Below are 23,201 nucleotides of genomic sequence, written 5' to 3'. Positions count from 1 at the left end.
TGTACTCTTAAAAGAAATTTGGCTATTCATCATTCCTACATACCCATGAAGGGCTGCTTTGCTTTTCATTTTTTAAAGAGCAAATAAGTATATTTATATACAGATGATAATAACAGCAGCTAATATTTATTTATATAGTGCTTACTTTGTGCCACTATTCTAAGAATTTAAAATTATCTCATTTAACCTGCACATAACCCTATGAGGTAAAGTGTGCTATTATCCTCCTTTTACAAAAGGCACTTATAGGTTAAGAAACTTTCTCAAGGCCCTGGCCAGTATTACTCAGTGGTTAGAGCACCACCTGTGCACAGAAGGGTTGCAGGTTAGATTCCTGCAAGTTCGATCCTCGGCCCCATTTGAGGCGCAAGTGTGAGGCAGCCAATCGATGTGTCTCTTTCCCATCAATGTTTCTCTCTTTCCCCTCTCTCTGAAAATCAATTGGAAAAATATCTTTGGGTGAAGATTAACAAAACAAAACAAAAAAAGAAACTTGCTTAAGGATACCTAATTATTAGAGAACAGAACCAGTGTTCAAACCCAAGCAGTCTGGCTCCAGTATCCATGCTCTTTACCACTGCATGACACTGAAGAGTTAGAGGCTGCAGCATCCAAGTCAGAGAGCCTCATGCAGTACAAGAGCTCAAAGTTTTGAATTTATGCAAACCTTACATGATGTAGTATTACCTCCTTCCTCCTTCCAAAGGAGAAAAAGGAGCAAATTCCTCCAAGCCTAAAATTAAGCTCTTAATACCTATTATGGGGGGGTATTATTGAATTTACAAAAGACTAGGGAATCTAATGAGGGAATAGGAGGGAATAGGAGGCAAGAGATCGGAATTTTAGTACAATTCTGCCTCTTAATAGTCATTTAACTTGGACAAATCAACTAATAAGGCTATCCTTCAGTTTTCCCACCTATAAAGTAGGTATGATCATCTATGACCCATATAACTCATAATATTATTATGAGAATCTAATAAAAATAGATGAAAATGCTTAGAAAAATTTTAAGTGCCACATAATCTGAGATTTTCTGATGTGTTAACATTAAGCACCAAAAGAACCAGTTGGGGGCAGCACAATGCAGCACTTCAGATTCTTGGATGAGGCGGATCAGGTTGGTTTGGCAAGAGAGAATGGCTAAAAATACTCCTCAGTTCTCAAAAGGAAAACCTGTCGATCTGCTTCATCCTGCTTGATAATCCATCTTTGGAAATCTCAAAATGAGGCATACTGATGGCATCAGCACAGTGCCTTCATTTCTTCACTCCAGTTGAATCTGTCCACAGATCACATTAGAAATGCTCATTTGCTAAAAAGAAACTTAACCTGCAAACTCCAAGCTACATGGGAGCAATAAAGCTGATAACCTAATCATCCAGACACATGTCTTTAGTTCTCAGAGTCAGAAAGATCTGAAGGGGTCCACTTTTTTGGCATGGTGACAATGTAACAAGGAAGGCCTGACTTTAGGAGCCACACTCAGGTTTCCCAACTGAGACCAGGCAGAAAAGACTGACGAAAAAGCTGCATGTGCACTATTATGTAGACCAGACTAAGCCAGGACTTTTCATTCTCCTTCAGAGAAACATGTTTATTCTGTTTAGCCATGTCTCTGAAGAAATCCACAGACCAAGCTAGAGGGTGGAGATCAGAAAAGAAAGGTGAGACAAAGTGAGAAATCACACTAGCTAGTAGGCTCTGAATTTTCCAGGCAAGATGGAAAAAGTACAAACTAGGACCAGAGAGGGAAACCAAATGAAGTTTATTGTTATGACCAGTCTCTCTTGCGGGCCTTTGGTGAAGACTTTGCTGGGGCTGTTAAGTCTCTGGGCCTTCAGAAACCACAATGTGTCAATGTCCCAAGACCTTTTGCATCTATGAGGAAAGGAAGTTTGAGTTCTGCCAACAAGGAAGATTACTAAGTTGCTACGCACTGTGTGCCCATTAGTTGGAACATTCACTTCCCCATAAGCAACTCCCAGTGCAGACTCAGCTGGTGTGTCCTGAGCAAATCCCTCTGCGGGAAGTAGAGGCAAGACCAAGTGCACAAGCACACTCAGCTTTCTGGGATGAGAATAACAGCTGCTTTGCTGTCTTTTTCTGCCAGACCACTCCCGTGGGCAGCCCTACAAAACACTCTAGGGCACTGGCAATAAATTTACATAACTTACCAGAGAAAAAAGTTTTTCCATTTTCCATTTCTAATTGTTGTTCTATTAAACTTTCAAATTCAGAAAACTATGATATTAAGCAATCAAATGTGCTTTAGATACTTCAATACCCTCAGTGACTGTTCCTCAACTTTACCTACATCAAAACCTGTCTCTTTTCTAATAAAATATATAACAGTTTCTGCTATTTCATTTGTGTTTGATACTAGATTTCATTAAAAGACTCTTTTCCTCGAAGGCACTCAATAGATAAATGTATGTTGGTGACTAAACGTTATATATGCAATAAATCATACGCCAACACCCTGAAAAATCACCAAAGGAACAGCAAGTGGCTACTCAGTTCTCCACTTAGGAATATCAATTCAGGTGATTTCTACATTTATTGAGCACTCCTCCCCTTCCTGCCACACCCATATGAGAATAAGAACATCAACATTATGTTCCCCAGTGACTGAAGAGTGCCTATCATGTAGTAAACCTGGGTATATAAAAATAACACTCAGATTATACTTTAAAGAAGTTCAGTGAAAGACACATAGGTAAGAAAATAATACCAATAGGCCTTTAGCAGAAGTAAATACTAGGGGTATGGAGTAGAAACCGACTCTGCCTGAGGAGTTTGGAAAGTTTCAGAGTGGAAGTAACATCTGAGTTGGATCCTAAAAGACAGGAGTTGTCTAGGCTGAGAGTATGGTTCTTTCCATATACCCCCTATAGGCTCTGATGGTATCAACTCAGGTACAGATAGACACATAAACATGTCCACACAGCATATTCTGTTGCAGCACTAGGCAATACCTACCACTCATGACACCCAGAGCTCCTATCCCCAATTCTTGCTGATTCCATTCAGCTGCAGAAGCCTCACTGGATCATAACCAGTAAGAAGAATAAGACAAAATGGTTGCTTTAAAAAAAAACAAAAAACACCTTTAATTATCGCCCTGGCGGGTTTTGCTCAGTGGTCAGAGTGTCGGCCTGCGGTCCAGAGAGACCCGGGTTCGGTTCCCGCTAAGGGCATGTACCTCGGTTGCAGTTTGTCCCCGGCCCTGGTTGGGTCGTGGGGGTGGCAGCCACTCGATGGGTCCCTTTCACGTCGATGTTTCTCTCTCTCTCTCCTTCCCGCTCTATCTGAACAAAAAAATGTCCTCGAGTGAAGATAAAAATAAAAAATAAAAAATAAATGAATAAATAAAAAACCTTTATTATCAATGTACTGGTATCTGCAACCAAACAAGCTTATCTCTGCACAGTGGTTCAAACCCATATTCTGAGAGGCTCTGAAGAAAATATCAACTGTAATGTTCCTTTTTGAAAAAGCGCTGACCGGACTGGAGCTGGAGCACTTACCCAAGGCAGATAAATGTGCTGCTAGTTAACTAGCAGATCTGTTGCCACCTAATCAGCAGGGTTGTCCTGAGGAAGATCCATCCACCAAACACTAAAAACCCACTATGTGAAAACACAAAAATAAGTGGGGCCACTCTCTGCTCTTAGTTCATAGTCTGGTAGAGGACATATAATCAACTAAGTTTTTTTTCAGAGGGCAACAATACGATCAGATATGCTACACAGAAATATCTTTCTAACAGTAATATAAAAACTGTATAGAAAGGTCTGGAATTGAGGCCTGGAGAATAATTAGGAGGTTTCTGGAATCATCCAGGTGGGAAGTAACAAAAGCAAGAATGGGAAGAAGGTTAATATCTGGAGACATCTTAGAGGTAGAATTGACAGGATGCGATGTTTCATCAAAGGCAGGTAATAATTAAAAGAGATAAGGTATACAAAGTATGTCCAGCACAGTGTTTACCTCATAGTACACAACTCATTCTCCCCGCTATCAATATCTTATCATAATTATTCCTCCCCTGGGTTACTCCATTAGCTTTCTAACTAGTCTTCTGGTCTCCTTTGTACATCTTGAATACACTTAGCCCTTATTCCCATCCTTTTCACATAATACAGCCAAGATAATCCCTCTGACATGCTAACTTGAAGCCACTCTCCTCTTCAAATTATTCAATAGCACCCTATTACTCTTAGGATAAAACCCACAATCAGCGTGGCAAACAAAGTCTTTCACTCCTGCTTATAAAGGTTTCATTCCCTGCTTACCTGCACATTTGCACACATTGCTGATTCCTTTATCTGGATTACCCTTCCCCCGCCTAGGCCTGGCTAATCACTCATTGTTGAGAATTCTTTTCCATTTCATGGATGCTCATATGCAGGGTTGGGAGTAGGGAAGACATTTTATGCAAAAGAAACACAAATATAAAGTGCAGAGATTAATAGTTATTTCTTTTTTATTTTTTTCTGCATAAAGTAGGGGAGAAGGGATGAAGGGAGTGTACTGTAACAGTCCACATGAGAGATGACCAAATGCCTGATTTAAAGTGCTATTTTAGGTATGAAAAAGTGGGCTAGAGTTAGAATATGCAGAGGTAGAATCTAAAGAATTTGGCAACTGAATGGTAGATATGAGAACTGGGGGTGGGGGGTGGGGGTGGCTGAAGGCAACTCAAGAGATTCCAAACTGAGGTGTTCAGAGAAGCAATGGGAAAAGATCCTGTAATTTTATGTGCCATCAGTAAGTCAGAAACCAGTGTCAATGCCAAACAGCCAAATCAGTGGCTTGTTGAACCTCTCTGTTCTTTGGATGGGCCCTCTACAGAAGGGGGCCTGGGCCCTGACCTACTTTTCACTGAAGCCCAACAATGCCATTGTGCTGGCTACTGTATGTTTGTTGGTCCACTCCGAACACAAAGGCTAGCAGACACCCCATCCTGCTGACTTGGTTTAAAGAATAATAGAAAGCTTTGTTACTGCCCTGGGTAATTCCAGGACAGGCATCCCAAGAGCACCCTGTGGGAGGCTTTTGCTCCAAAGGAGCCTCCTGTTCTCAGCTGGAGGTTCCAAGCCACTACAAGCATACATCTGTACATCTGCCCAGGCCCAAGTTTTTGATGGGTTCAGCCTCCACTCCAGGAGGTCCACAGGGCCTGTCTGACTGAGACAGTCAAGCAGTAATAAACTGACTCAAAGACAAAGAGAACCCAAAATGTGTTTCAGAATATTTAAATGTTTCACTCTCTCTGCTTTCATACTTCCCAGAATATTCTTTTTCTGGACAGTATGTTCAGCTACTGCCCAGAATACTCTTCTTCCCCTTCACAGCTTTGCTAACTCTTACTCATCCTTTCACCTAAACCCAGCCCGAGTCTCTTATTTTGGAAAGCATTTCCTAATACCCCAATTCCACACGTTGTGCCCCTTTGGTTCTCCGTGTGTATTTCTACTGTTGCTTATCACATTGAACTATAACCTTGATGGCAGAGACCAGGTGTCCCTCAACTTTGTAAGCCAGTAGAGTGAATAAATTGTTGAATGAACAAATGAACAATTAAGTACATTTAAATAAATAGAGGCAAGTTTTAACTTCCCTCTTACTGGAAGCCCTCCCAATTGAGTCTTTAATGTAATTTAAGATCAAAAAGAGAAATATGCTTTTTTCTGATAAATACCATGCAAAACAAATATTAATAATGCCTAGTATATGACAGATACTATGGTAGCATTGGATATAAAGTGTAATACTAAACAGTGTGTTTGGTCACTCATGATATGAAATTCTGAGAATCCTTTCACCAGCTTTATCAGCTGGATTCCTTCAAGTGATCAGAATCACATGGACTGAAAAAATATAACTGAGATCTTCTTTTGGAAATTACTGACAATATTTCTTTTATCAGCAGCTAAAAGCCAAGTAGAAGAGGATATAAAGATATCTTTCCTCACGTCCCTCACATTTCCCACAGATAGACCGTTACTACGAACCCATCCACCACCCTAAAGAACATAGGTTTGGCCCTGGCCGGTTTGGCTCAGCGGTTAGAGCGTCGGCCTGCAGTCCTGAGAGACCCGGGTTCGGTTACCGCTAAGGGCACGTACTTCGGTTGCAGTTTGTCCCCGGTCCTGGTCGGTTGTGCGGGTGGCAGCCACTCGATGTGTTCCTTTCACATCGATGTTTCTCTCTCTCTCTCTGTTCCTCTCTCTCCCTCCCACTCTACCTGAACAAAAAATGGAAAAATGTCCTCGGGTGAGGATAAAAAAAAAAGAACATAGGTTTGTTTAATGTACTTGAAGCAGTACAAGTGTTTTTCTATGCATGTAAGCTACTACAAACATTAAAACAATTGTTTACTCACAGATTCAAAAAAGTATGATTAAGCTTCCTCATAGATTTTTAACTCTTACATAAAACATCTCATAATCAAAATCAAATTTGTTTAAATAAACATTAAAAAGGTAAATCTGTAGCCCTGGCCAGTGTGCTTAGTGGTTAGAGCAATGACCCATGCACCAAAGGGTCACGGATTTGATTCCCAGTCAAGGACACGTACCTGGGTTGCAGGTTTGATCTTCAGCCCAGAGTGGGTCATGAGTGGGAAGCAACCAATCGATGTGTCTCTCTCACATCAATGTTTCTCTCTCTCTCTCTCTCTCTCTCTTCCCTTCCTCCTTGTCTAAAATCAATATTAATAAAAAAGTCTCACAGAACCAATGTATTAATAAATAATAATAAAAAAGCATTCTTTCCTCCAGCTTGCTACTCACATCTGCTACAACCCCACGCTCTCTAGACCCAGACAGGAACCTTTGACATTCACATGGTGATTAAGCTCAAAGTGAAGGGAGCTCAAAGCAATCTGCTAAGGAAGACAACGCACCCTGCTTCCTCACCAGATCTGAGGAGCAGGGGCTTAACAGTGAACAAAATAAAAGTGGAAACCAAAAGAGATTAAGTTCTAATTAAGGTGATTTATATCAAAGGAAACTCTGTCCTCAAATAAACCAATCATTTCTTCTACCTCTTCTGCCTATATCAGAACAGTGCTAGGCCTCTGGATAAAGAAGTACAAGTTAAAGGAGGCAAACTACAAGCTCAAATGATATCTTCTAGTGGCAAACAGTAGGCAGAGGGATAGAAAGGGAAAAAAGGTTTCAAATATTTTCAATTTGTTTTGTGGAAGACAGCTTCCCAGCCACCCAACAGTCACTCCAAGTGCAGACAGAAATCTCTGAAGGCTAAGGGTCAGATAGGCAACTAAATACCCAGAAATTCACAAAGATTACTTGGAGCTATCAAAGGAAGGGGTGGGAAAGAGGAACCAGCCAGTTCTACTTCTATTGCAGAGAAAAGATTTGAGCTCTGGTGTACAAATTAAATATATACATCTTCAAGGAAAAAGAGAGAGCCTCTGCCCTGGCCGGTTTGGCTCAGCGGTTAGAGCGTCCGCCTGCGGTCCGGAGAGACCCGGGTTCGGTTCCCGCTAAGGGCATGTACCTCGGTTGCAGTCTCTCCCCGGCCCTGGTTGGTCGTGCAGGTGGCAGCCACTCGATGTGTCCCTTTCACATCGATGTTTCCCTCTCTCTCTCTTCCTCTCTCTCCCTCCCACTCTGTCTGTACAAAAATGGAAAATTGTCCTCGGGTGAGGATAAAAAAAAAAAAAAAGAGAGAGAGAGCCTCTTCTTTTCCTTAGTTTCAGACCATCTCAAGTGTCAGAATGATGTATCCTCCCAAATGACAGAGTAAAGGAAAAAAATTAGATGGTTAATCTTGAGTGAAGTAAGTATAGATTTATTTTACCAACTTGTTCAAAATATCTTTCCTCTGTCAGCCACTGGGACTCTCTAGGAAGCATCTAATACTGGTTTAAGGCCAATTCAGTGCTATGGTTATTCTCTGCTCCTACATGCCCCCTACTGGAGATCAAGCCTGCAACCTGGGCATATCCACTGAGCCACACTGGCCGGGCACACCCTTTCCTTTATTATTGTAACACATCTCATAACATATCATTCTTCATTTATTTGAATGTTTCTTTTGTCTCTCTCCCTTACTGTATATCAGTTTTATGAAGACTGGGACCATTATCTGTTTTGTAGTAGGTTACTGAAGAGGTAGGGTTGGGCTTCTTCACACATTGCTTTTTCATCAAGCTTAGGGAAACTAAACTCCAAATTCTTAGATGTTGGGAGGCTGGAATGTTGGCTAGAGGGCACCACAGTTAAGGGTAGTTAGCTTGAGCCCGGCCAGTGTGGTTCAGTGGTTGAGCGTCGACCCATGCACCAAGAGGTCACTGGTTCTATTCCCAGTCAGGGCACATGCCCAGGTTATGGGCCAAATCCCCTTTGGGGGTTATGCAGGAATCGGCCAATCAATGTCCTCTCTCACGGATGTTTCTGTCTCCCTCTCTCCCTCTCCCTTCCTCTCTCTCTAAAATCAATAAAGATAAAAAAAAAAAAAAAAGGAATAACACACTGTTGCATCTTTAAGGCCCTTCTTTGGACAAGACCTTAAGCTCTGAAGACTGAGTTAGCTGATAGGAGCTGATTAATGGAGAGTGGAGAAGGGATTCCTATATGTAAGTTAGGAACATATAATGATTAGGGACAGTTTACTTAATTTATTTAACAAGTATTTATCGAGGGCCTGTTTTACCAGGCACTGTTATAAGTATTGCATTGCACCTGTTCTCAATGAATTCATTTCATGAAATTAATTGTATGTCAAAACCTTCTGAATTCATTTGGAAAGGGATTCAGAATTCAGTGCTATGGTTATTCTCTGCTCCTAATAATTGAGAAACATTTGTTACCATTTATAATCCCCCAAACCCTTCTGAGGATCATCATATCTAGATCTGCTGCTTTGCTTGAGTTGAGAATTGGTCCTGTGTGAGGCTCTGGCATCTGTGCTTTCTAAAAAGCTCCTAAATAATTCTGGTAAGTAACTAAGGTTATAAAACTACACTGCAATCAATGAGGGAATCACTGAAGGAATCACTGAAGGTTTTGAGCCAGAAAATGCCACAGATTTATTCAATCAACAAATGTGGTAAGCAGCTATCATTTGTCAGGCACGGTGCTAGGAACCAGTGGATATGAATATAAAAAAAAACAGTCAAGGAATTTATAATCTGCATAACAGATACAAAGAGTGAATTAAAATCAATAATAAATATTGTGACAAATACTACTGTATTATGGGAGCATACAGGAGACTTACCTAACTAATCTTGGGAGACTTTTTTTTTTTTTAATCTTCATCCAAGGACATTTTTCCATTTTTTATTCAGATAGAGTGGGAGGGAGAGAGAGAGAGAAACATAGATGTGAAAGGGACACATCAAGTGGCTGCTACCAGCACGACCCAAGCAGAGCCAGGGACAAACTGCAACCCAGGTACATGCCCTTAGCGGGAACCGAATCCGGGTCTCTTGGAACCGCAGGCCGATGCTCTAACCGCTGAGCAAAACCGGCCAGGGCTTGGGAGACTATTAAAGACTTCCCAGAGTAAGTGATATCTTACTAAGCCAGGTCCTAAAGGTTAAGTGGGACTTGGCTAAGTCAAAAGGAGATGGAGAGGTTGTGTTCTAGGCAGAGGGAAGAGCTGGTGTAGAGGCCCAAAGGCGGAAAGAGTTATGTCCTATTTGTAGAACTGAAAGAGGTTAAGTACAGCTAAAGTGCTCAGTTGAGACAGGAGCAAAGATCAGATGTTTTGACTTTACCCTGAGGGTAATGAGCAGTCATTAAAAGGGTTTATGCAGGAAGAAACAAAATTAAATTGTATTAAACATTGTGGTGTTGGTATAAAGACAGACAAATAGAACAATGGAGTGGAACAGAATGAATGGGAACTGAACAGAATAGAATTAGAATAGAATTAGAATAGAATAGAATAGAATAGAATAGAATAGAATAGAATAGAATAGAATAGAATAGAATAGAATAGAATAGAATACCCAGAAACAAACCCTTATGTATCAAAAGGGAAAAGTCAGTCTCTGTAACAAATAAGAAATACAAATCAAAACCAAAATGAGATATCACCTCACATCCATTAGGTTGACTACTATAAACACACACACAGAGAGAAATAACAAGTGTTGATGAGGATGTGAAGAAACTGAAACCCTTGTGCACTACTGATGGGATAGTAAAATGGTACAACTGCAACAGAGCACAGTACAGTAGTTCCTCAAAAATTAAAAACAGAACTACCATATCATCCAGCAATCCCACTTTGGGATGGATGGATATATATAAATTGAAAGCAGGGTTTGATGTATATCCATGTATATCCATGTATATCCATGTTCAACCCAATGTCCATCAACAGATGACTAGATAAGTAAAATGTGCTATAAAATTATTCAAGAAGAAAATCTTGTCACATGTTACAACATGAACAAACCTTTAGAACATTATGGAAAGTGAAAAAATCCAGTCACAGAAAGACAAATACGATTTGATTCCACTTCTCTAACTTACCTAGAGCTGTCAAAATCACAGAATAGAATAGTGGTCACCAGGGGCTAGAGGGAGGGGGAAATGGGGAGATTATATAATAGGTATAGAGTTTCAATTCTGCAAGATGAAAAAACTCTAGAGATCTGTTAATTGCACAATGTAAACACATTGAATACTATTAAACTGTATATTTAAAATAGCTAAGATGTTTTAAAAGTAGATATGTATTTTTAAAAGACCACTCTGGCTGGCAATATGGACAATATGGATTTAAGATGAGGAATAAGATGATAGGAAGACTAGTAAGAAGTTTGTGGCAAGAGATGATGATGACAGAAAGAAATGGTAAAAGATGAATAGATTCGAGATAGTAAGGAGGTAAAGTGGACAGGACATGGTGATGAGACAGGCTAGTAATCCGGGACAAGCAGAATAAACTGAAACAGATAGTTGAAACTGAAATAGATAGTTAAAAGGCCAAGCAGTTTATAACCATCTAGTAAATCGAAAAATCCTACCTTCCCTAACCAAGGACACTTAGAGTAAATGGTTTACACTTCTCCCCAACCAGAAGGTAAGTAGCTTGAATCACCCTACTCAGGGAGATAGATAGCAGAGATCCAGTTAGAGTCATTGCCGACCATACCCAAGGACAGATAGCTGAAACTGAAACAGATGAAGTTAAGGGAATAAAACTCAATTTGGCACATCAGCATAAAACTGATGAATATTCTATTGAGATCTCCCCAAGACCTTTCCTAAACCCCCAGCCTTTAAAACCCCTCCAAAATAGGTCCCCAGTCTCACTCTCCCTCCCAGGAGCACTCCTGCAGCTTTCCCGTTCCCTGCTCCTTCCCCCACAGGCATGCATCGGTCCCCATGAGACTTGCAACCAGGAGAGCAATGGGCAGCAGCAGCTCTCCTTGAGCCTGTCTGTCTCCAAGGCCCCCTTTTTCCTCTTTTTCCAGTGAGCCAAAGCCTATGCTCTCCTATTGCTTCTTCTATGCCCTTCCTGTGCCAGTGTCCCCAGCTTTAATAAACATACCCTCAAAGAAGGTCCCCTTTCCCACAGCAGTGATAATATATAAAAAACAGGATAGGTCAGTGTTAGGCCAGCGAGCACCCTGCCATAGGAGTGCCTCTGTAGATATGGTCTTTCATTGTTCACTGTCTATCTGGGACTGGTATGGGAATCTGACCCTTAGCAGTTTCCAATAAGCAACCACTATCTTGTTTGCCTGGTCTTGGTTCCTGTACATGCCCCAAAACACCCACCAAAAAAAAGCCCACCCAAAGCTCCTTTTTATTTTTAAATCCTCACCCGAGGATATTTTTCTATTTATCTTCAGATAAAGTGGGAAGGAGGTTGGGGGTGGGGAGAGAAACATCAATGTGAGAGAGACACATCAACTGGTTGCTTCCTGCACAACACCGACCAGGGCCGGGGATGAACCGCAACTGAGGTACATGCCCTTGACTGGAATCGAACTCATGACTCTTTGCTCCGCAGGGTGATTCTCTAACCGCTGAGCCATACCGGCCAAGGCCCAAAGCTCTTTATAAGCAGCAAGCCCCGGCTAGTTCAGAGCTGACACTATTTTGGACTCAGCCCACCCGCTTTACAGATGTCCTGAATAAAATTCTGTTCGTGCATCACTTTGGCCTCATGTGTTCCTCCCTCAGGGATCTAACAGTCAGGGTGAAGGAAAAGAGAACTATCATTTGTAGGAAGGCTAAGCATTGTACTAATACTTTTTTTGCAAGTTATTAATTACTCTCTTGACACAGTGTCTGCTTAATGAATTTGCTGAGTAGAAAACAGACACAAACAATTACAATAGGAAGGTGAAATGTGCTAAAATGAGAGTGCTAAGGTAAGATCCTTGTGATTCACTTTGAAAATCACTGATCTAAGAATGTACTGTCTAATCAAATAATGGTGACCATGAGTACAAGAAAAGACCAACATAAAGAGCAAGTAAATACACAAAGTACAGTACAGATACTGGTTATGTTATCAGATATAGGAAACCTGAATGTCCTTAAAAGTAGTAAAACTGTGTGAGAGGTATATTGGGAGACCACCCTCCTTTTTTTTTTTTAGAGAGAGAGAGGAAGGGAAAAGGAGAGCTAGAAATACTGATGAGAGAGAAACATCGATTGGCTGCCTCTTGCACACCCCTCACTGATGATCTAGCCTGAAACCCAGGCATGTGCCCTGGCTGGGAATCAAACCAGGACCTCTCAGTCCATGGGATTACGCTCATCAATCCACTGAGCCACACCAGCTGGGCGAGACCACTCTCCTTTTATTGTCCTACTTGCTACTAAATCCAAAGAAGAAACAGCTCTCAAGAGCCAGCACAGACCCAATTCCTGTGAATGACACTATTTTTCAAATTAAGAAAAATAATTTAAAAAAGAGTTGCCCTGGCTGGTGTGGCTCAGCGGTTAGAGTGTCGGCCTATAGTCCCGAGAGACCCAGGTTCGGTTCCTGCTAAGGGCATGTACCTTGGTTGCAGTTTGTCCCCAGCTCTGCAGGTGGCAGCCACTGGATGTGTCCCTTTCACATCGATGTTTCTCTCTCTCTCTCTTCCTCTCTCCCCCTCCCACTCTATCTGAACAAAAAATGGAAAAACATCCTCAGGTGAGGATAAAAAAAAAAAAAGTTCTACGAATTCAACTGCCATACTAGTTTCATAGTCATGGAGAGGATTAGGAGAAATCTGCCGCTTATCACTATCAACACTGTGAAAAAATTCATTAAATGGATGGCCAAAACAACTAATAACCTAAAAATAAAAAGCCTTTCAAAGTGAGAGGTAACATGCATTTATTTGAGATTTAAAAAAAAGAACAGATATTTGGTAAGTACTTAGTTAAGCAGAAGCCCTAATAATGTTCCAATTAGAAAATAAAGGCAAGGGTATTTATGAGAAAGGGAAGGGGAACAATGACATCAATATGAAAAAGGTTATTTCTATTGGTGCACACAAGCTAGCACTGGGATGCTAATTGTTAACAATGCTAATCTTCAATCCAGCAGCCATCAGTTGATAGTCATAATATCTGCTTTCCTGTTATCTCTGCAAACAGTTCTTCAGGACACAAGGTTGCTTTAGGCCCAGTCCAAAGGTTATTTTACCCTCTTTTAACATACCAAAGGCTTGAGGCATAAGAGGTCACAAGGCACTTCCTTTGGGATGGCAGCTCTGAAATGCAGCTCCAGCTCTGTGTGTGTGTGTGTGTGTGTGTGTGTGTGTGTGTGTGTGTGTGTGTTTACACAGCCTTGAAAGAGGCAGATGTCACTGTAGCTAACAGTTTAATTGCTGGAAGCTCAAGTATTGGGAAGCAGTATTCATTTATTCATCCACCAAACAATATTATGCCCTTATGTGCCAGTTATGAAGACTCAGCAGTAACAAAACAGCCAAGCCCAAAGAGCTTCAAGTCTAGTAAACACAATTATAGCCAGCCAGAATTTGATTCAAATCCCAGCTCCACTACTTAACTAAGAGACTTTAGATCATTTCTTTCTGACCTCTCAGATTTCTCATCTGTAAAACAGAAAAAATACCATCTACTTCATCGGACGGTGCAATAATTAAATAATATATGAGGGAGTAGGGAGTTTAGCAGGCTTTGGCATATAGAAAGCATTAGGGAAAAAAAACAACTTATTTTTAACTATTATTACTCAGGAAGTAATACAGCAGCTGAAAATGGCTCCTTCCAAGTAAATGAAATGTTACCTAGTGAAAAAACTGATAAACAGGATCTGAACAAGAAAGGTATCACTCAGTAGTCCTTGGAATGCCAATGCTCTATGAAGTTATCTCCACTTGGATGTCCAATAAATATTTCAAACTAAACCTGTTCAAAACTGATTGCTTGATCATCTCCCATCATGTACCTCCTACAGTCTTCCTCGTCTCTATTAACAGCAATGCTATCTTTCAGGTGTTCAGGCCCAAAATCTCAGAGTTATCCTTGACTTCTTTCATCTTCTTATACCCCACAGTGAATGCATCAGAAAAGCCTGTTTTCTCTATTTTCTAAATAGGTCCAGAACCACCAACTCCACTGTTACCACTCTGGTCCAAGTTACCTTTGTACATCTCTCATCTTTTTTTTTTTTAATATGGACCGCTTCACGAATTTGCCTGTCATCCTTGCGCAGGGGCCATGCTAATCTTCTCTGTATCGTTCCAATTTTAGTGTATGTGCTGCTGAAGCGAGCAGCATCTCTCATCTTTTTTTTTTTCTTTATTGATTTTAGAGAGAGAGGAAGGGACGGAGAGAGAGAGAGAAACGTCAATGAGAGAGAACATCAACTGGCCGCCTCCTGCATGCCCCTGAGTGGAGATTTGGCCCACAACCTGGGCATGTGCCCTGACTGGGAATCAAATGAGCAACCTCTTGGTGCATGGGTTGATGCTCAACCACTGAGCCACACCAGCCAGGCTATCTCTCATCTTTTTTTGCACAGTTTTTTGTTTGTTTGTTTGTTTTTTATCCTCACTTAAGGACATTTTTCCATTTTTTGTTCAGATAGAGTGGGAGGGAGGGAGAGAAGAGAGGGAGAGAAACATCGACGTGAAAGGAACACATCGAGTGGCTGCCACCCGCATGACCAACCAGGGCCGGGGACAAACTGCAACCGAGGTACGTGCCCTTAGTGGGAACTGAACCTGGGTCTCTCTGGACCACAGGCCGACACTCTAACTGCTGAGCCAAACTGGCCAGGGTTGCACAGTTTTTATTTACTGCACAGACTCTATTGAAATAGTCTCTTAACTAATCTTCTGGCTTTCACCCTTGTCTCCTTTTCAGTCTAATTCACCGTAGCCATGGTGATCCTATTAAAAGTTAAGTCACATCACATCATACTTCCACTCAAAAACCTCTAAAAACTTCATAGTTTTTAGTAAAACTATGAGTAAAAGCTGAAGTTCTTACAATGATCCATGAGACACTATGTAATCTGGCCTGTGTTTCCTCTCCGACCCCCATCTATGAACATTCTTTTATTCTCGCCAATGTAGCCACCTCACCCTCCTTGGAGATCTCTGACCACACCAGCCACATATCTTCCCCCATGTCTTTGTATTTGCTGTTCCCATTGCCTAGAACACTTTCCCCAGATATTCACACAGCTAGGTCCCTTATCTTCTTAATTTTTGCCCTTTCTATAAGACTTTCCCTGTCCACATATTTGAAATTGCAAACTCCACAACACTTGAAACTCCACAATACTTGATACTATATGTATGTATGTGTGTGTGTGTGTGTGTGTATGTGTATATATATATATATATATATTTTTTTTTTTTTTTTTTTTTTTCTTATTTACTCTAACTCCTCTGCCTACACCCTACTGATTACAATGTAAATTCCAAGATGGCAGACATTATTATTTGTTCACCATTATATTCTCAGTACCTGGAATAGTACTGGATACACTGTGTGTGGAGCCCAGTAAATGTTTTTTTAATAAATAAATGAGTCAGAAGTAAACTAGAAAGTCAGGGGAAAACTGCTTTAAGAATAAAGTAAACTAAATGAACTCTTCTATTATTTCTGGGTTAAACTGCCAACATCAAAAATTCTTGTTTCTCAAATGTCATAAGGAGTTACTTAAAATAAGAGCAGAAAACATGTACAATTTATTTAGAGTTTTTTTTTTTTTACTAAATGATCAAATCAAAAAACTAAAGCTACTTTTTCAAAAGTAAAGATGTCAACATATATTTATAGGACTACTTTTAGCTATTTTTACAAGTATAAATGAAATAAGCAAACCCCTAATTGTGAAAGGACTTGAATGTGGCATTCACACTATTTTTGACTTCTGGCTCTTTCCACTGGGGCTAATTCAGCTTTCTTTGAACTAGGTCTACACTAAACAATCAACTAAAAACACATCCTAAAATTATACAGTTGACCCTTAAACAATACGAGGGATATGGGAGCCAAATCTGTGCAGTTCAAAATCCATATGTAACTTTTTTTTAAGATATGTTTTTATTGATTTTTAAAGAGACAGAAACATCAATTGGCTATCTCCGGCACACCCCCTACCAGGGATCAAGCCGCAACTCAGGTATGTATCCCAACCAGGATATCAAACCGGTGACCTCTTGGTGCACAGGATGACACTCAACACACTGAGCCACACTGGCCAGGTCATATGTAACTTTTGACTCCCAAAAAACATAACTACTAGTAGCCTACTGTTGACTAGAAGCCTTATGGATAACAAACTGTTGATAAACAAATATATATATATATATTTCTTATCCTCACCCGAGGATATTTTTTTCATTTATCTTCAGATTGAGTGGAAGGGAGATAGAGAGAGGGAGAGAGACACATCGACTGGTTGCGTCCCGCACGACCCCAGCTAGGGCCAGGGATGAACCACAATCAAGGTACCTGCCCTTGACCGGAACTGAACCCAAGACTCATTGGTCTGAGGGCCGACACTCTTTTTTTTTTTTTTTATCCTCACCCGAGGACATTTTTCCATTTTTTACTCAGATAGAGCAGGAAGGAGAGAGAGGAAGAGAGAGAAACATCGATGTGAAAGGGACACATCGAGTGGCCGCCACCCACACGACCCAACCAGGGCCAGGGACAAACTGCAGCCAAGGTACGTGCCCTTAGCGGGAACCGAACCCGGGTCTCTGTGGACCGCAGGCTGACGCTCTAACCGCTGAGCCAAACCGGCCAGGGCCTGAGGGCCGACACTCTTAACTGCTGAGTCAAACTGGCCAGGGTGATTAACATGTATTCTATATGTTATACTGTATTCTTACTATAAAATAAGCTAGAGAAAATAAAACATTATTTAAAAATAAAAAAAGAAGGAAAAATATATTTTACAAATTTATTGAAAAAGCTCTGTATATAAGTAGACTCTCATAGTTCAAATCCATGTTGTTCAAGGGTGAGTTATACTATGGGCACAGCTATACAGGGTATTATTATAGGCCCTGTGTGATTGTAGGTCAGGAATTTGGGAGACTGAGCTTCATTAGAGAAACTGGGATTTGACAAAACTTGGAAAGGGGGAGTGAGAAGAGAAGTAAGAGCATTCTAGGTCGTGGAAGCCACATCTAAGCCCAGCATGTGTAGAAGTCGGCTAAAAGATCCACCGAACTAAAGGGAGGGATTCGCATTCTGAAATCAGATTAGAGAAAGTCTAGAATGTTAAACAGAAGATTTTTTAAAAATATGTTTTTATTGATTTTTAGATAGAGAAGAAGGGAAAGAGAGAGAGACAGAAATATTGATGAGAGAGAAACACTGATTGGCTGCCTCCTACATACCTCCTACTGGGGATCAAGCCCGAAACCTAGGCATGTGCCCTGATTGGGAATCAAACCAGTGACTTCTTGGTGCAAGGGATGACACGGAATTCACTAAGCCACACCGGCAAGGCAAATAAGTTTTTATTTTTTTATCCTCACCCGAGGACATTTTTCCATTTTTTGTTCAGATAGAGTGGGAGGGAGGGAGGGAGAGAGAGAGAGAGAGAGAGAAACATCAACGTGAAAAGGACAAATCGAGTGGCTGCCTCCAGCACAACTCAACCAGGGCCGGGGACAAACTGCAACAGAGGTACGTGCCCTTAGCAGGAACCAAACCCGGGTCTCTCTGGACTGCAGGCCAGCGCTCTAACCACTGAGAAAACCTGGCCAGGGCAAGGCAAAAAAGTTGTTGTTTTTTTTATCCTCACCCAAGGACATTTTTTTGTTTTTGTTCATATAGAGTGGGAGGGAGAGAGAGGAAGAGAGAGAGAGAGAGAGAGAGAGAGAGAGAAACATCGATGTGAAAGGGACACATCAAGTGGTTGCCACCCACATGACCCAACCAGGGCTGGGGACAAACTGCAACCGAGGTACATGCCCTTAGTGGGAACCGAACCCAGGTCTCTCTGGACCGCAGGCCAACGCTCTAACCACTGAACCAAATCGGCCAGGGCAAGGCAAATAAGTTTTTAAACAGAAGTATACATTATCGAATTTAAACAGAAGTAACATATCAAATAGAAGCAAAAAAGACTGGAGACAGGAAAACCAGCCACAAAGTATTTGTACGAATCCAGCCATGGAATAAGACTGTGGCATGAACAGAAAGAAAAAAAATAACCAGATAGCTATAAAAAAGAAAATATTAGGCCCTGGCCGGTATGGATCAGCAGAGAGTCGGCCCTTGGACCTAAGGGTCACAGGTTCGATTCCCAGTCAAGGGCACACCTGGGTTGCAGGTTTGATCCCCAGCCTTGACTCATGTCGATGTCTGTCTGTCTGTTTGTCTGTCTGTTTCTCTCTCTCTCTCTCTCCCCCTCCCTCCCTCCCACTCTATCTGAAAATCAATGGAAAAGTATCCTTGGGTGAAGATTAACAAAAACAAACAAACAAACAAAAAACATTAGGGTGGGATTGTGAAATGATTAAATTCAAGATACGAGAAAAAAATCAAAACTAACTTTCCTTTTTTTTATTAGGCTGAACAAAAATTCTAACAATAGAAAATGGTAAGATTGAAGAGTGACATAACCGAGCTAAGTTGTATTTGAAATAGTGGAAAACAGGAGATGACAGAAATAGAGAATATAAATTATAATGAATAACAACCATTAATATATAGGAGACCTGAGAGTTAACAGCATGGAATAACAACAGCTGAATATTAAAAAACAGTTTCGCTCTGGCTGGTCTGGCTCAGCCCATGGACCAAAGAGTTGCAAGTTAGATTCCCTTTCAAGGGCATGTACCTGGGTTGCAGGTTCGATCCCCAAGGTCATCTGGAAAGCAACCAATTGGTGTGTCTCTCACATCAATGTTTCTCCCCCTCCCCCCAATCTGGGAATCAATGGAAAAAATATCCTCAGATGAGGATTAAAAAAAAAAGTTTCTAAGGAAGGGCACAGTAAGAAATTTCTCATTATCACAGTCACTAAACACCGAGTTCATGAAAGACACTACAGTGGAATAAAAACAGTCTTTGAGATGTAAAATTTAATAATTTACCTTCCCTTGAATCAAAGCTGACCAATAAAATGCAGCTTAAGTGACATTATGGAACTTCCAAAGCTAGGTCACAAGAAGTCCTGCAGCTTCCACTTGGGTGGTTTGTACCTCTCATCAGTCATCGTCCCTCTAACACTATCCTGAAATCACCAAGCTGTGAGAAGCTCAAACCATATGGAGATGACCTAAAGAATGAGATAGCATGCAGTAAAAGAGAGGGACCCACAGTCAGAGAAAGACAAATACCATATGATCTCACTTATATGTGGAATCTAATGAACAAAATAAACTGACAATTGAAACAGAAGCATGGATATAGCAAACAGACTGATAGCTGTCAGAGGGGAGGGGGATGGGAGACTGGATGAAAGAAGGTGAAGGGATTAAGCAAAAAAACACATACACATAACACATAGACACAGACAACAGTGTGTGGTAGCCAGAAGGAAAGGGGGTTGGGAGTAGGTGGAGGTGGCAAAGGGAAGCAAAATGGGAACTGTATAAGAGACTTTGCTTGGAGCAGTGGGTGTATGATGCAGTGTACATTTATTGAGTTGAACACTTGAAATCTGTACCCCAATAAATTCAGTTTTTAAAAAAATAAAGAAAGAGAGGGGCTCAGGAGCACAGGCACCAGACATGTGAATGCAAGAGCCATCCTGGAAGTGGGTCCTCCTGCTCAGCTACCCCAGCTGACACAGGTGGATCAGATTCAGCAAAGCCCTTCCAAATTCCTGACCTATACACTCACAAGCAAAATAAAATGATTGCTTTAAGCCACCAAGTTTTAGGGTAGTTTGTTTTGCAGCAGTAGGTTGCAGCCTTCTTTTTTATCCTGATAAACCCAGAGCCTAGCAGAGCGCCTAGCCTACAGCAGATTCACTTAAAGTGGTATGTATAGTCAATCCCTTTCTTCCCTTGCAGATAGTTCACTTCTTTGTCATTTCCTCACCATTCCTTTTGGAAGTCCTGAGTCACAGAGACAGTCAATGTTAGTACCTTTGGTGTGTCCTCTTAATTGCCATGTGGTAGTAATAGCTTCCCCAAATCCACCCTATGCTTAAAAAGTAGATATGGCTATGCTGCCAAAGTTAACCCAAAACCAGGACGGTTTCACATCTGCCTCAAGGTATATAAATAAGGCCAGGAGGATACTCTGTACTGGGCCACAAAAAATCAAGAAAAGAAGCAGGCACAAGTAATGGCAATATCACAGCACACCAAGAAACTGGAATCGGGGTCTGGCTGCTCAATTTTATAAATAATGTATAAGTTTGGTCACTGAACCCACAGAGTTTCCTTTCATTGTAAGCTCTCTGATTATATAAGGCTTCTTACAGGTCTGACAAAAAACAACAACAACAACTCAGAAACAACACGTATCAACCCACATATGGAATTTCCAAAGTAACTATTCTTTATTAAAGAAAGAAGGTACAGAGTGAGGGTAGAAATGGTGAGTGAGAAAAGGATGAAAGCTATGTAAATAAAAATATTCTCTTCAGTCCCCTTGCAGGGTTGATCCATTCCCTCATGAGCCAAAAGCATTTCTTTCCATACCAAGTATATGCCAGACAGAGAAGACATTGCTGTAAAGAGGCTATATCATTTCACTAGGTCAAGCAATTGCTGTGTTTATACCTGGGTGGTTCTCAGTGGCACAGTAGGAAAAAAAAAAGTTTCTCCATGGCAGAAAAAGCAAGAGACCCCCAAAAATCCTACCTGCCAAGCAATTCTTTTGCTGACTCCTTTGATTCAAGTATTGTTACTTAAGACCCCTACCCCACAACCTTATACCCTACTCATTCTCCAAATTCCCAGTCTTCTAGGCACTGAGAGGATCTGCACAAAGAGGTTTCCCCAACTGTTTAATTACAAAGATATTTCCCTCTTTGTGCCTTTCTTAATAAACTTAAAAAGAATAGTGCTAGCCCGGCTGGTATGGCTCACTGGTTGAGCGTTGACCCATGTACCAAGAGTTTGCTGGTCTGATTCCTGGTCAGGGCACATGCACAGGTTGTGGGTTCAATCCCCATTGGAGGACACGCAGGAGGCATCCAATCGATGTTCTCTCTCATCGATGTTTCTATCTCTCTTTCCCTCTCCGTTCCTCTTTCTCTAAAATCAATAAAGAAAAAAAAAATTTTTTTTAAGGAATAGTGCTATGGCCTGGTCAGGTGGCTCAGTTGGTTGAAGCATCATCCCATACACCAAAAGGTTGTAGGTTCAATTCCTGGTCAGGCCACATACCTAGGTTGTGGGTTTGATCCCTGGTCAGGGCCCATATGGGAAGAAACCAATAGATGTTTCTCTCTCACATCATTGTTTCTATCTCTCTCTCTCTCCCTTCCTCTCACTAAAATAAAAATAGAAAAATCAGTAAGAAAACATATCCTTGGGTGAAAATTTAAAAAAAAATTTTTTTTTAAATCCTCACTTGAGGATATTGTTCCATTGATTTTTTTTTTTTTTTTTAATCCTCACCCGAGGACATTTTTCAACATTTTGTTGAGATAGAGTGGGAGGAAGAGAGAGAGAGAAACATCGATGTGAAAGGGACACATCGAGTGGCTGCCACCCACACGACCCAACCAGGGACAAACTGCAACCGAGGTACATGCCCTTAGCGGGAACCAAACCCGGGTCTCTCCGGACCACAGGCCGATGATCTAACCGCTGAGCCAAACCGGCCAGGGCTCCATTGATTTTTTGATAGAGTGGAAGGGAGGGAGGGAGAGAGAAAGAAACATCAACGTGAGAGAGAGACATCAATTGGTTGCCTCCCACATGACCCCGACCAGGGCCAGGGATTGAACCACAAGCAAGGTACGTGCCCTTGACTGGAATTGAACCCATGACTCTGGTCCTCGGGCCGACACTCTAACCGTGAGCCAAACTAGCCAGGGTTAAAAACAAATTAAAGAGGGGTGGGGGTAGATGGAGGTAGAAGAGGGCATAGAGGGGATAAATGCGTTGGGAAAAAATAAAACAAAAATAACAACACTAAAAAAAGAACAGCATTATGAGTTGACACATAATCTGTCCAAAAGTATCTTTCTCTTCTCTCTTTCTTTGACCCGCATCCTCCATCTTATATATGGAAGAGAAAACATATAGCATGTAAACTGGTGGAAGCTACTTTTTTATTATGAATGACAGTCAACCTTAGGATAAAGTTGACAATGTAAAGACAAAGCAGAGAGAGAAAGAAGTGGGGTCCCCAGATAACATCCATTTAACTGCTGAATCAAACCAACCCTTAACCTAAGAAACTGCTGCAATTACAGTTATTCTTGTTTAAGGCTATTTAACTATATTCTGTTACGTGCATCCAAACATATTCTAACATACCCAATAGCCAGAAAATATCTTTTCCAAATGTATATCTAGTTAGCAAGACTCAAATACACATTCTACATATTCAAGAACCTGTGCTTAGCACTGTGGGGAATACATAAATGAATTAAGGACAGCATGTTGCAATGGAAAGAATATAGCCAGGAAGTCAGATGAACCTGGATCCAAGTCCTCCTTAGGAGCAGTTATTTAATTTCTCTAAGCCTTAGTTTTCTCACCTATAAAATGGAGGAAATTGGACTCCATTTTGTGAGAATTGTGAGAATTATGCTAATATGCAAAAGCACCAAGTAATGCACTTTAACCA

The 23,201-nt window shown here is 41.1% G+C and overlaps 1 protein-coding gene and 1 non-coding gene across 3 annotated transcripts in view; both read right to left on the bottom strand.

Moving 5' to 3' along the window:
- Positions 1-23,201, bottom strand: part of TESK2 (testis associated actin remodelling kinase 2) — a 139,896-nt gene that overhangs the window by 14,314 nt on the left and 102,381 nt on the right. The window lies entirely within an intron of this gene.
- Positions 14,635-14,741, bottom strand: LOC118627311. Its single transcript, XR_004959074.1, has one exon. It is a non-coding gene; the product is annotated as a U6 spliceosomal RNA (small nuclear RNA).

Source organism: Molossus molossus, unplaced genomic scaffold (assembly GCF_014108415.1).
Source record: "Molossus molossus isolate mMolMol1 unplaced genomic scaffold, mMolMol1.p scaffold_m16_p_12, whole genome shotgun sequence".
Taxonomy (NCBI): domain Eukaryota; kingdom Metazoa; phylum Chordata; class Mammalia; order Chiroptera; family Molossidae; genus Molossus; species Molossus molossus.
This window is presented reverse-complemented; position numbering and strand designations above follow the sequence as displayed.